This window comes from Oncorhynchus tshawytscha, linkage group LG25 (assembly GCF_018296145.1).
Source record: "Oncorhynchus tshawytscha isolate Ot180627B linkage group LG25, Otsh_v2.0, whole genome shotgun sequence".
Taxonomy (NCBI): domain Eukaryota; kingdom Metazoa; phylum Chordata; class Actinopteri; order Salmoniformes; family Salmonidae; genus Oncorhynchus; species Oncorhynchus tshawytscha.
The window spans coordinates 25,076,173-25,089,371 of record NC_056453.1 but is presented as its reverse complement, the minus strand read 5'-3'; positions in this window follow the sequence as shown (position 1 = coordinate 25,089,371).

The window sequence follows — 13,199 nt, the reverse complement described above, 5'->3', positions numbered from 1 at the left end:
TACATTTTAGAATAACGTAACAATGTGGAAAAAGGGAAGGGGTCTGAATACCTCCTGAATGCACTGTACATGTATACCACAGGAGGTTGGTGGTACCTTAATTGGGGAGGACGGGCTCGTGATAATGAATGGAGCGGAATTGGTGGAATGGTATCAAATAAATCCAACACATGGTTTCCATTTGGTCCGTTCCAGACATTACTATGAGCCGTCCTCCCCTCAGCAGCCTCCACTTATGTATACCATAAGAGTGGTGGGCTACACTTGGGCAATGACGAGGTACTGTATACACTAACTAAGGCCCAGAATGTTTCCTGGTCAAGAGCATTGCACAAGGGAAAACTCCTGGATCCTATAGCAATGAGCATCATATAGGGATAGGGAAACGCATATCCTTTCCATGCTATTGTACCGACCTGACCTGTACTATTCTGGCTCCGCTTTTCACATTTTCCTTTCTAGCATGGTTCCAGCCAAGCCAATCTGCGCTATACTGCTCTGGCCTGGTTCTTCCTACACTGAGGAACCAGACCAGAGCAGTAATAGTCAGATGGGCGTGGCTTGGCAATAGAGAATGATAGAGGACTCTAGTGCACAAAAGCTTGTTTTAGCATGAGCATCGCCATTGAGGACATTCACCATTTGGGAGTCGTCAACTGGGTGTGACTTCCTTTAGGTGAAGGAACGATTAAATCATTTTGTCCAGGTCATCAGGAGAGATCAGCCAATGAATTGTACTTCTGAGTAAACATTCCATGACTGCAGGTGGCAGTAAATCACTAACTTTGTCTTTATACCTTTTCAAACAACACACTACAGGTGGCAGTATATACCATTTCAGGTTGTTTGCCAACTCATATATGTAGTAGAAGAAAAACATTGACTACTTCCAAAATGTAGATAGCCTCAATGGCGCATGCTCTAACATATGCCATAATGGGACAGATACAATGATGTGATTTCTATCTAAGTCTATGGTGGAACATTATCACGACAACATATTATCAGGTCTGGGACTCAGGTTAGGGGACAGCCCTATTGGTCTGACAGTCCATGGAAACCAAACAGTGGTTCTGGGCGAGCAGCAGATGTGGCAGTAATCTCCAAACAAACATACAGGATTAGCTCCTGTAGCAGAGAGGCTAGAACAAATATATAGGCCTCTGGAGGGTTACTTAGTCAACCTCTGATCTGTCAGAGTCAATAACTAGCCTGGATGATACCTTTGTGAGCCATTGACACTCACTGGTGGTGGTTTTACTACTGTTTGAAAGAAAGCTCAGGCCCTGGAAAGACACTAAAAGTTCAAGTGAAACTGACACAGGTGGCCATTTTTTTATTACTTCCAGGCTGATTGGTATACCATTATTTTTAAATCATTCAGTGAGTGAGATTTATTGTATTGTCAACTTAATTTAGTATTTGATTGCCTTTACTGGTGGTATATAAATAATTTGACACAATGATAGAGCTGTGTATATAGTACATCCACCCATCTTCTCCTTCTCCCTGTATAGATTATACATATCCCCCTCTTCTCCCCTTTCCTTCTCATCCTCTTCCTGATGTCTTTATAGTCCAGCATTGGGCAGTGATGGATTGTTGTAATAGTTTTCCAGACACATACGATAACACACAGAGAAAGGCATTACCCTGTAGCACTCACTTCTGTCATCATGAAGTCCTTTGAGAGGCTAGTTAAGGATCATATCACCTCTACTTTACCTGACACCCTAGACCCACTTCAATTTGCTTTACCGCCCCAATAGATCCACAGACAATGCAATCGCCATCGCACTGCACACTGCCCTATCCCATCTGGACAAGAGGAATACCTATTTAAGATTGCTGTTCATTGACTATAGCTTAGCATTCAACACCATAGTACCCTCCAAGCTCATCACTATGCTCGGAGCCCTTGGTCTGAACCCCGCCCTGTGCAATTGGGTCCTGGACTTCCTGATGGGCCGCCCCCTGGTGGTGAAGGGTGCGTGCTCAGCCCCCTCCTGTACTCCCTGTTCACCCTTAACTGCGTGGCTACGCACGCCTCCAACTCAATCATCACGTTTGCAGACAACACAACAGTAGTAGGCCTGATTCTCAACAATGACGAGACAGCCTACAAAGAGGAGGGGAGGTCCCTGGGAGTGTGGTGGCAGAAAAATAACCTCTCACTCAATGTCGACAAAACAAAGGAGCTGATCGTGAACTTCCGGAAACAGCAGAGGGAGCAGCCCCCTATCTACATCGACGGGGCCGCAGTGGAGCAGGTGGAAAGCTTCAATGCTGTTCCTCAGCATACACATCACTGACAATCTGAAATGGTCAACCCAAACAGACAGTGTGGTAAAGAAGGAGCAACAGCATCTTTTCAACCTCAGGAGGCCGAAGAAATTTAGCTTGGCACATCAAATCCTCACAAATATTTACAGATGCACAATTGAGAGCATCCTGTCGGGCTGTATCACCGCCTGATACGGCAACTGCACCGCCCGCAACCGCAGGGCTCTCCAGAGGGTGGTGCGGTCTGCCCAATGGATCACCGGGGGCAAACTACCTGCTCTCCAGGACACCTACACCACCCAATGTCACAGGAAGGCCATAAAGATCATCAAGGACAACAACCACCAGAGCCACTGCCTGTTCAACCCGCGACCATCCAGAAGGCGAGGTCAGTACTGGTGCATCAAACCTGGGACCGAGAGACTGAAATCCCGCTTCTATCTCAAGGCCATCAGACTGTTAAACAGCCATCACTAGGAGGCTTCCGGTTTACGTAACCCTGCACCTAAGAGGCAGGATTAGCTCCTGCTGCCCCATATACATAGACTTGAAATCACTGGCCACTTAAATAATGGAACACTGGCCACTTTAATAATGGAACATTAGTCACTTTAAAAATGTTTACATATTTTTGCTTTACTCATTTCATATGTACAGTGGTTCTTCCTTTAAATGTTTTTAGCTTATGCAGCGACCGTTTGTGGTAGATGGTGGCAGATTGTGGTAAATTGCAACATTCTGGCAACAATGGCTGACACTTAAATAATGTGCCATAGCATTCTGTGGCACCCCGCAAGCTGTGCTGCAGCACACCTCAACTTTTAAAGGAAGAACCACTGTACATGCTGTATTCTATTCTACTGTATTTAGTCTATGCCACTCTGACATTGCTCATCCTAATATTTACGTAAATATTCCTTAATTCAATTCTTTTACATTTAGGTTGTGTGTATTGTGTGTATTGGTGTGAATTGTTAGATATGACTGCACTATTGGAGCTAGAAACACAAGCATTTCCCTACACCCGCAATAACATCTGCTAAACATGTGTATGTGACAAATAAAATTTGATTTGATGAACAATTTTGATTTCCATGTAACTCCATTGAGTGCCTGTACTAACCATTAACACATTTCCTCCCCTGACCCAACCCAACCCTGCTACTTTAACACTCTAACCTCCGACACAACCTTAGGTTCAACTAAGGACTGTCAGTCTTGCTCAAGTCCAATGGAGAAGAGCGACGAGTTCCAAGCCAACTTTGCTATTTAGAGAGTTTTTTTCATTGGTATCTTTACTTTTTTGTACAGAAAGTTCATACTATTACCTCATATGAACGCCAAACACTTCTGGACGTCAGATCGGCAGTAACTAACCTAGATCTCGACTTCTAATCCGACTCCGACTCAGCTGTTCCCTTGTTCATACCGGATTGCATTCTTTTGTTTTATGGGCTGCCAAAATGCAGCAGGCGTAGATGCAGTGGACGAGCCAGCATCCTGGTGAGACTGACAAAGAGAAAATCGACCAGCACTCTCCTCCGTTCTATTGGCAAATGTCCAGTCATTAGAGAATAAGATGGATGAGCTTTGTTCGAGAGTCTCCTTTCAGAGAGACTTGAAAAACTGCAATATTACATGACTTGCAGAGACGTGGCTGGATGTCAGTATACGTAGAACTCAGTGGTTTCTCCATGCAGTGGCATGATCGAATGAAGGCAGCCTCAGGCAAGTCCAAAGGGGGAGAGGTGTGCCTCTTCATAAACAACAACTTTTGCGCCATTTCCATTGTGAAGTAAATCTTGAGCGTTTGCTCACCTGATATAGAATACCTCATGCTAAACTGAAGACCCATTTATTTACCAAGAGAGTTCTCATATGTAATTATCATGGCTGTCTACATCCCTTCACAAGCCAACACCACTTATTAAAACTGTTCTACCTCACTGCCACAAAAGTGGGGCGCTAAAACTCTAGACCACTTTTATTCTACACACAGAAACAAGGCCCTCCCTCGTCATCCCTTCTGCAAATCTAACCACAACTCTATTCTCCTGCTTTCTGTTTACAAACAAAAGCTCAAACGGGAAGTACCAGTGATGTGCTCAATACGGAAGTGGTCTGATGAAACAGACGCAAGGCTACAAGCCTGTTTTGCTAGTGCAGACTGGGATATGTTCCAGGATTCATCCGATAGCATTTGAGGAGTTAACCACATCAGTCATGGGCTTCATCAATAAGTGCATAGACAACGTCATCCCCACAGTGACTATACAAACGTATCCAAAAAGCTAAAGGCTAGAGCTACCGCTTACAAGGAACAGAACACAAGAAAGACGCATACAAGAAAGTCTGCTATGACCTCCGATGAGAAATCAAACATGAAAGGGACAATATAGGAGGAGGGTGGAATCCTATTTCACCGGTTCCGACACTCGTAGTATGTGGCAGGGCTTGCAGATGATAACAGAGTACAAAGGGAAACCCATCTGTGAGATGCCCAGTGATGCATTTTATGCATACTTTGAGGAATGCAACAATTACTCTTGCGTGAAAGACTAACACTCGCAAGGCCACCCGTCCATACAGAATACCAGGGCACATTCTTAAAGCATGCGCAGACCAGCTGGCAAGTGTCTTCACAGACATGTTCAATCTCTCCTTGTCCCTGTCTATAATCCCAACATGTGTGAATACGCTCTTTATGGCCGATGTGAGTAAAACTTAAAAAGGTTAATACTCATGAACCGCCGGGCCAATTGGAATACCAGGGTATATTCTTAAAGCATGTGCAGACCAGCTGGCAAGTGTCTTCACAGATATTTTCAATCTCTCCCAGTCCAGCATGTTTCAAATTTACCACCATTGTCCCTGTTCCCAAGAACTTCAAGGTAACCTGTTAAAATAACTATTGCCATGTAGCACTCACATGGTGAGGGTAGGCAACAAGCAACACCTCCATCAAGTTTACCATCAACATGACTCCAACCCCATTATCAACTTTGCTGACTACAAAATGGTGGTAGGCCTGCTCACCGGCGGTGATGAGACAGCCTACAGGGAGGATGTCAGAGACTTAGCAGTGTGGTGCCAGGACAACAACCTCTCCCTAAATGTCAATAAGACCAAGGAGTTGATCGTGGACTACAGGAGGAGAGAGCACGCCCTCATCCACATCAACAAGGCTGAGGTGGAGCAGGTCAAAAGCATCAAGTTCCTTGGTATCCACATCACTAAAGGCTTAACATGGTCCCCACACACCGGCAGAGTCATGAAGAGGGCCCGACAGCACCTCTTCCCCGTCAGGAGGATGAAAAGATTTGACATGGGGTCTCGGAGCCTCAAAAGGTTCTACAGCTGCACCACCGAGAGCATCTTGACTGGCTGCGTCACTGCTTAGTATGGCAAATTCCCCTCCTTCGACCACAAAGCGCTACAGAGGTTGGTGCAGACAGCCCAGTACATCACTGGGGCTGAGCTCCCTGTTATTTAGGACCCCTACTGGTACTGGTACTTCCTGTATTTAGCTCCATTCTTGTATTTTATTGCTCTTGTGTTTCTATTTTAATTTTTATGATTATTTTTTAACTCTGCATCTTTGGGAAGGGCTCGTCAGCAAGCATTCACGGTAGAGTCTAAACCAGTTCGGCACGTATGACAAATGCAATTTTACTTAATTTGATACTGTTTGAGTCCCTGCCCAACTTCCGAAAACTTTAAGAGTATCTTAAATAATACATTTCAGTCTTACCCCCCAGTATTTTTGTCACAAAAACTGTTGCATTAAATTGCAAATATACCTACTCTATCTCTCTACTATCTCACAGATACAGTGCCGATAGGCTGGTCTACATGATAAGATTATTATTGATAAGAGCATTCAAGCATCATGTCACCAGAATAAGACCCTCAATATTTATTGGAAAGGAGCGTCAGGCTCATAGTGTGCACTTTCAACACCATGTGAAGTTCATCGTAATTTATTTAATCTGTAGCCTAATAATCTGAATGGTTTCCCAAGTCATAGCGGGAGGACCACACACCATATCTATCAGGAATCAAGGTAAGACCCAGATGCAGACTGTCGAAGTAACAATGTTTATTATAGCAACAGGGGCAGGCAACGACAAGTCAAGGCAGGCAGGGGTCGTTAATCCAGAGTATCGGGGCAAACGTACAGGATGGCAAGCAGGCTCAGGGTCAGGTCAGGCAGAGGTTGGTAATCCAGAGGTAGGGCAAAGGTACAGGACGGCAGGTGGGTTCAGGGTCAGGGTCAAGACAGGTAGAGTAGTCGGGCAGGTGGGCTCAGAGACAGGACCGGCAAGGGTCAAAACCAGGGGGGGCGAGAAAAGGAGAGACTGGGGAAAAGCAGGAGCTGAGAAAAAAGCTGGTTAACTCAACAAACAAGACGACCTGGCAACGGACAAACAGAGAACACAGGTATAAATACACAGGGGATAATGGGGAAGATGGGCGACACCTGGAGGGTGGTGGAGAAAATCACAAGGAAAGGTGAAACAGATCAGGGTGAGACAATATCATCTGTCTCCATGTTTGCTTTGATATGATGGTTATTAGATCAGTATTTGAGCATAAAGCTGTTAACATCGCCATTTCTCGCATAATTCATTTTTCGAACACTAAAAGATCCCACCATGTCAAATTAACACATTATCTGTCTGTGTTTATAAAATTCTACCAAAACTTCCTATTTCCATCACAGCTGTCATGATTTTTTTAAATAAATGGTATGACTGCAAAAAAACTGATTGGCCATCTGATTGGACAAATTAACACTGGTTGGGTGAGCTAGCGCAGTGAGAAGGTTTTGAGGTTTGCGAGCGTGAAACTGAATGGGGAAAATATATATATATTCATACATATTTTAATAGGCTACATGTAGCCTACCATTTGTATTTTATATGTATCTTTGCTTATTCGATCTGGTCACTAACATAGGCCTACAGCATTGTACCACAATCTTGTTTCAAAAACAAGAACCAAAAAGTTGCGCTTCTTGACTGTTGACCAATGACCAGTCATCAGCATTGGGGCGCAAATGCAGGCGCACATATCCAGATTAGTGACCCGAAAACTTTGTTCAAATTTCTCTGGTTTTGCATAGCAAAAACAGAATAGCCTACCTACATTAATCTTTGCCACAACAATAGGCTACCTGGTGATGATTGAATTTATCATTTTCATATTTGTGCATGGGGTTCGCAAGCTTTGAACCACTTCTTATTGGTGGTCATGGGTCAAATCATCTGATTTGCTGTACAGCTATAGGATTGGGTGCAGCGTAAATGTCAAATCTTAGGGAGAGATGACTATCATAAATGAATATGCATCTGCAGCTCCAAAAATTGTTTGGTGATCAAGAATATGAACCGTTTGCTTTGCATGCTCACCAGCAATGGGGCATCAAGCAACAATTACTAGCATAGGCATACTGGTCTTTTGGTATGTCAAAATTGCTTGAAGTTGATCGTTTGCTTATCAAACAAGTCATTGCCTGTAAGGCCAGAGGGGCAGCCATCCTTATCAGAAAAGGCACCCCGTTTGTCTCCTTCAAAGTCATTTCAGATACTAATGGCAGTGATGGGGAAATTGTTTAGCACACAGGTTATTCTGGCTAACCTCTATGGTCCTAATTGGGATGACGCTACATTTTTCTCTGACCTCATTGGAACACTTCCCGACCTTAAACTCTCATCATTTGATACTGGGCGGAGATTTCAATTGTGTATTACATCCAAGTCTAGACATATCCATACCGAAGCCCAACAATGTAATTTCAAAATCAGGCTCGGTAATCAACTCATTTTTAGAATCCTATAATTTGTCTGTTCCATAGAGGAGGAGCAACCCCACTGCTGAACAGTACCCCTTTTTTTCTCCAGTCCACCAATCATAGAATTGACCTTTTCCTGTCGGACAATAGAATTCTTCCTTTTGTAACTAATAGCCAATATCACATCCTCTTTATCTCAGACCATAGTCCAGCTAGATTGTCCAGCTAGATTTTCGTTTTTCCGGACAGTACCGTGTCACAACACGCGTGGCGACTTGACCCACTACTACCATCCTGTAGTCCCTTTAATAAATACATATCAAATTACATTGATGTCTTTTTACAGATCAACTGCACCCCTGACGTGTCTCATTATGCTGTGTGGGAGTCTTTAACAGCATATCTAAGGGACAAATGATTTTATACACAGCATATGACAACAAACTGCGCACTAAACGCTTATCGGCGCTATCTCAACTCATTCTAGATGTGTGTATGTGTGTGTGTGTGTGTGTGTATGTGTGTGTGTGTGTGTGTATGTGTGTGTGTGTGTGTGTGTGTACTTGTGTGAGTACCAGCAAGCTTGTTTTTGTGTTGGAGGTTAAACTTGCACTTTTATTCAGGGGTGCCATATATTATGACTCCACTGTATGTTATCTATTGTTTGCACAGAGCTTCCCATTTGACACACATACACACACACACACCCGTCACTGCCCTCCCCCCTGCTGTACAAACAGTATTGCGCTTGACTGTGACCCAGTAAGTACATGGTGGATCCACAGTGGTTTCTAGCATTCCCACCCTCCAGTGTTTGTTTGCAGGCCCCCCCACATATCTCTCTTACATCACAAGACTTGCGCCTCTCATCACTCAGTGATTAGACTTACTGAAGGGCAGAGAACAGAGCTGAGGCTTTCCCCCCTCATCTCCCTCTGTCTGTCCTCTGTCTCTCAGTTTCTAAGTGTGTTTCTCTTTATCTGTCTTTCTGTCCTTTTCTCTCCCCCTCTCTGTATCTCCCTCTATCTCTTTTTATAGTCCCCCTTTTGACCTCCTCTACCTCCTCTCCCACCCCTGCATACAGGGAATGTCCTCTGAAATTGTCCCCACAGTCCAAGCATCTTGGCAGTTTATAACTTTGGTTATAGATGACCCTCAGTTCATAAACTCAGCACAAAAAGGAACATCCCTTTTTCAGGACCCTGTCTTTCAAAGATAATTTGTAAAAATTCTGTGTTCCATGCTTGTTCAATGAACCAGAAACAATTAATGAACATGCACCTGTGGAACAGTCGTTGAGAGACTAACAGCTTACAGACGGTAGGCAATTAAGGTCACAGTTATGAAAACGTAGGACACTAAAGAGGCCTTTCTACTCACTCTGAAAAACACCAAAAGAAAGTTGTCCAGCGTCCCTGCTCATCTGTTTGAACGTGCCTTAGGCATGCTGCAAGGAGGCATGCGGACTGCAGATGTGGCCAGGGCAATAAATTGCAATGTCCGTACTGTGAGACGCCTAAGACAGCGCTACAGGATGGACAACCTTATTGTCCTCACAGTGGCAGACCACGTGTAACACCTGCACAGGATCGGTACATACGAACATCACACCTGTGGGACAGGTACAGGATGGCAACAACAACTGCCCGAGTTACACCAGGAACGCACAATCCCTCCATCAGTGCTCAGACGGTCCGCAATAGGCTGAGAGAGGCTGGACTGAGGGCTTGTAGGCTTGTTGTAAGGCAGGTCCTCACCAGACATCACCGGCAACGGTGTTGCCTATAGGCACAAACACACCGACAGGACTGGAAAGAAGTGCTCTTCACTGACAAGTCGCGGTCTTGTTTCACCAGGGATGATGGTTGGATTCGCGTTTATCGTCAAAGGAATGAGCGTTACACCGAGACCTGTACTCTGGAACGGGATCGGTTTGAAGGTGGAGGGTCCGTCATGGTTTGGGGCGGTGTGTCACAGCATCATCAGACTCAGCTTGTTGTCATTACAGGCAATCTCAACGCTGTGTGTTAGAGGGAAGACATCCTCCTCCCTCATGTGGTACCCTTCCTGCAGGCTCATCCTGACATGACCCTCCAGCATGACAATGCCACCAGCCATACTGCTCGTTCTGTACGTGATTTCCTGCAAGACAGGAATGTCAGTGTTCTGCCATGGCCAGCAAAGAGCCCGGCTCTCAATCCCATTGAGCACGTCTGGGACCTGTTGGATCGGCGGGTGAGGGCTAGGGCCCAGAAATGTAAGTTCACAGAAATGTCCAGGAACTTGCACTTGCCTTGGTGGAAGAGTGGGGTAATATCTCACAGCAAGAACTGGCAAATCTGGTGCAGTCCATGAGGTGGAGATGCACTGCAGTACTTAATGCAGCTGGTGGCCACACCAGATACTGACTGTTACTTTTGATTTTGACCCTCCCTTTGTTCAGGAACACATTATTCCATTTCTGATGGTCACATGTCTGTGGAACTTGTTCAGTTTATGTCTCAGTTGTTGAATCTTATGTTCATACAAATATTTACACGTTAAGTTTGCTGAAAATAAACGGAGAGGACGTTTCTTTTTTTGCTGAGTTTATATTTTATGTACTATGTTTATGTTTAGACTAGAGAGCTGATGATGTTTAGTGGGGAGCCACAGTTCAATACTGTATCATTGAGAGGTTTGCGGTCTCAACTCCACATACATTTTTAAAAGCCATATGGGTCGTTCCCACCAATTTTGAGAAGTTTTAATTTCACCTCATTTTAACATTCTGTCAAAAAGACCACATGTTCAACTTCATAAAAAACACCTTTCCCATCTCAAGAGGTTAAATAATGAAAGGTCTGTAGTAAGTGCTTATTAAAGACATGGCCCGGTGACTAAGAAAGTTTTTTAAAAACCTCCCAATTTCGCCTGGATGTGTCACTGCGTAGTTCATACATGCATAATCTATAAGCAGCGACTGTTTACTTGAAGCTGTGCCGCTCCATTTTCCAATTTTAGTCATTTAGCAGACACTCTTATCCAGTGGAACTAGGGTTAAATGCCTTGCTCAAGGGCACATCAACACGTTTTTACCTAGTCAGCTCTGGGATTCAAACCAGCAACCTTTTCGTTTACTGGCCCAACGCACTTACCCGCTAGGCTACCTGACACCCATTCCCTACAATTCCTTCCACGTGGGCCAGCCCCCTAACATTTACAGTTCTAGCCTATGAGCTTCAGCCTCTCGCATTTGAGTGACAGCCAGTCCCAATGGCTCAGTGGACACAGCAGAGAGAGAGAGAGAGAGAGAGAGAGCAATATCTGCACATGTGTGACGTAGTACGCAAAAGTATACAAAAGTAGCAGAGAATTTCTTAAAGTGTCAAATAAAGTAACAGGGTTGACTAACAGGGTTGGTGATTTCTTAAAATCAGCCATAAATCCCCTTTGTGACAGGGAAAATGGAAGCTTACTGTGTATAACAGGGAGTGGCAATTGAATGCAAGGAAATATTTTGTTGTATAAAAGTTGGGTAGCAGGGTTGAAGTGTTGTGCTTGACAAGCTCAGTTTCCCACCGCAAAACATCAGAAAATGGTCAAATGAGTAGAACCAGCTCACATGCTTTTACTCTATGATTTTACTGTCAAATGTTAATTCCCTTATTAAAATTAGAGTTCAGATCACGTAACAGTATTTTACTTAAAATGAGGGACAGACGTAAATGATTCACTTAATGACATGAAATAAACAATAATCTTCAGAAATGACTTTGTCAAAGCAACCACTAACTAGGGCTTTACAATGATGGTGTAACTTGGAGACATTTGGGGATTAAGTGGGTTAAAATCTTCCTAGAAGTGACACAGGGTTGACAGAGGCACATGACTATATTAAAGGGCACTTAATGTATTATAACGGCCTTTAAAATTCAATATTGGAGAACAAGTTCTACTTAAAATATCAAAGCGACGCAAAAGGATCTCATTTCGTGGGAGACCCACATAAAATATAATATTTTTGAGGGCCTCCTGGGTGGCGCAGTGGTCTAGCGCATTGCAGTGCTAGCTGTGCCACCAGAGACTCTGAGTTTGTGCCCAGGCACTGTCGCAGCCGGCCGCGACCGGGAGGTCCGTGGGGCGACGCACAATTGGCCTAGCATCATCCGGGTTAGGGAGGGTTTGGCCGGTAGGGATATCCTTGTCTCATCGCGCCCTAGCGACTCCTGTGGTAGTCCGGGCGCAGTGCACGCTAACCAGGTCGCTAGGTGCACAGTGTTTCCTCCGACACGGTGTTTCCTGGATTCCGGGTTGGATGCACGCTGTATTAAGAAGCAGTGCGGCTTGGTTGGGTTGTGTTTCGGAGGACGCATGGCTTTCGACCTTCGTCTCTCCCGAGCCCGTACGGGAGTTGTAGCGATGAGACAAGATAGCAGCCGGCCTACTACTAACAATTGGATACCACGAAATTGGGGAGAAAAGGGGGTAATATGTATATATATATATATAATATTGTTTTATTACATTCTATTTCCCAGATGTGTCTTGAAGACACATTGGAGAGAGAGTGATGAAACTTAAACTTATCCCACTCTAGAAATTGATATTGAATTACTATACATTTTGACCATTTTGACCATTCAATTAATTTTCCTTAGGAATCAAGGCCAATTTAATCAAATCCTATAGTATAATTTATGTGGCTCTACTAACTGTGTGCATAGATTAGTCCGTTGAAAAACTATATTACACTTGTATACTAGAAAATGCAATGATATTATATAACATCAAAAGGCAATACCTCAATGCATCCCAGTCTGATAGTAGTTATGATAATGTTACCTGCTAATTTCACAAAACATCAAAGGTGTGATTCTCTACCTGGGAGGAGTGTCATATTACAACATTATGACAGTGATATGTATTATTCAACAAGTGGAACATTAGCTCATCTAATCTCTCATGGACAGACTAATTATATCTTAGTTCTGGACAGAACCTGGGTTAACCGAGACTAGCTCATCTCTGATCCCATAGTACCACCAGGGCCCCCATACAACCAAATCCTCCACAGCTGGTACAAAGGCCTGCAGGAATATGACAACAAGCAAACTAACTGTGTCTAACCTGACTTCTCCTA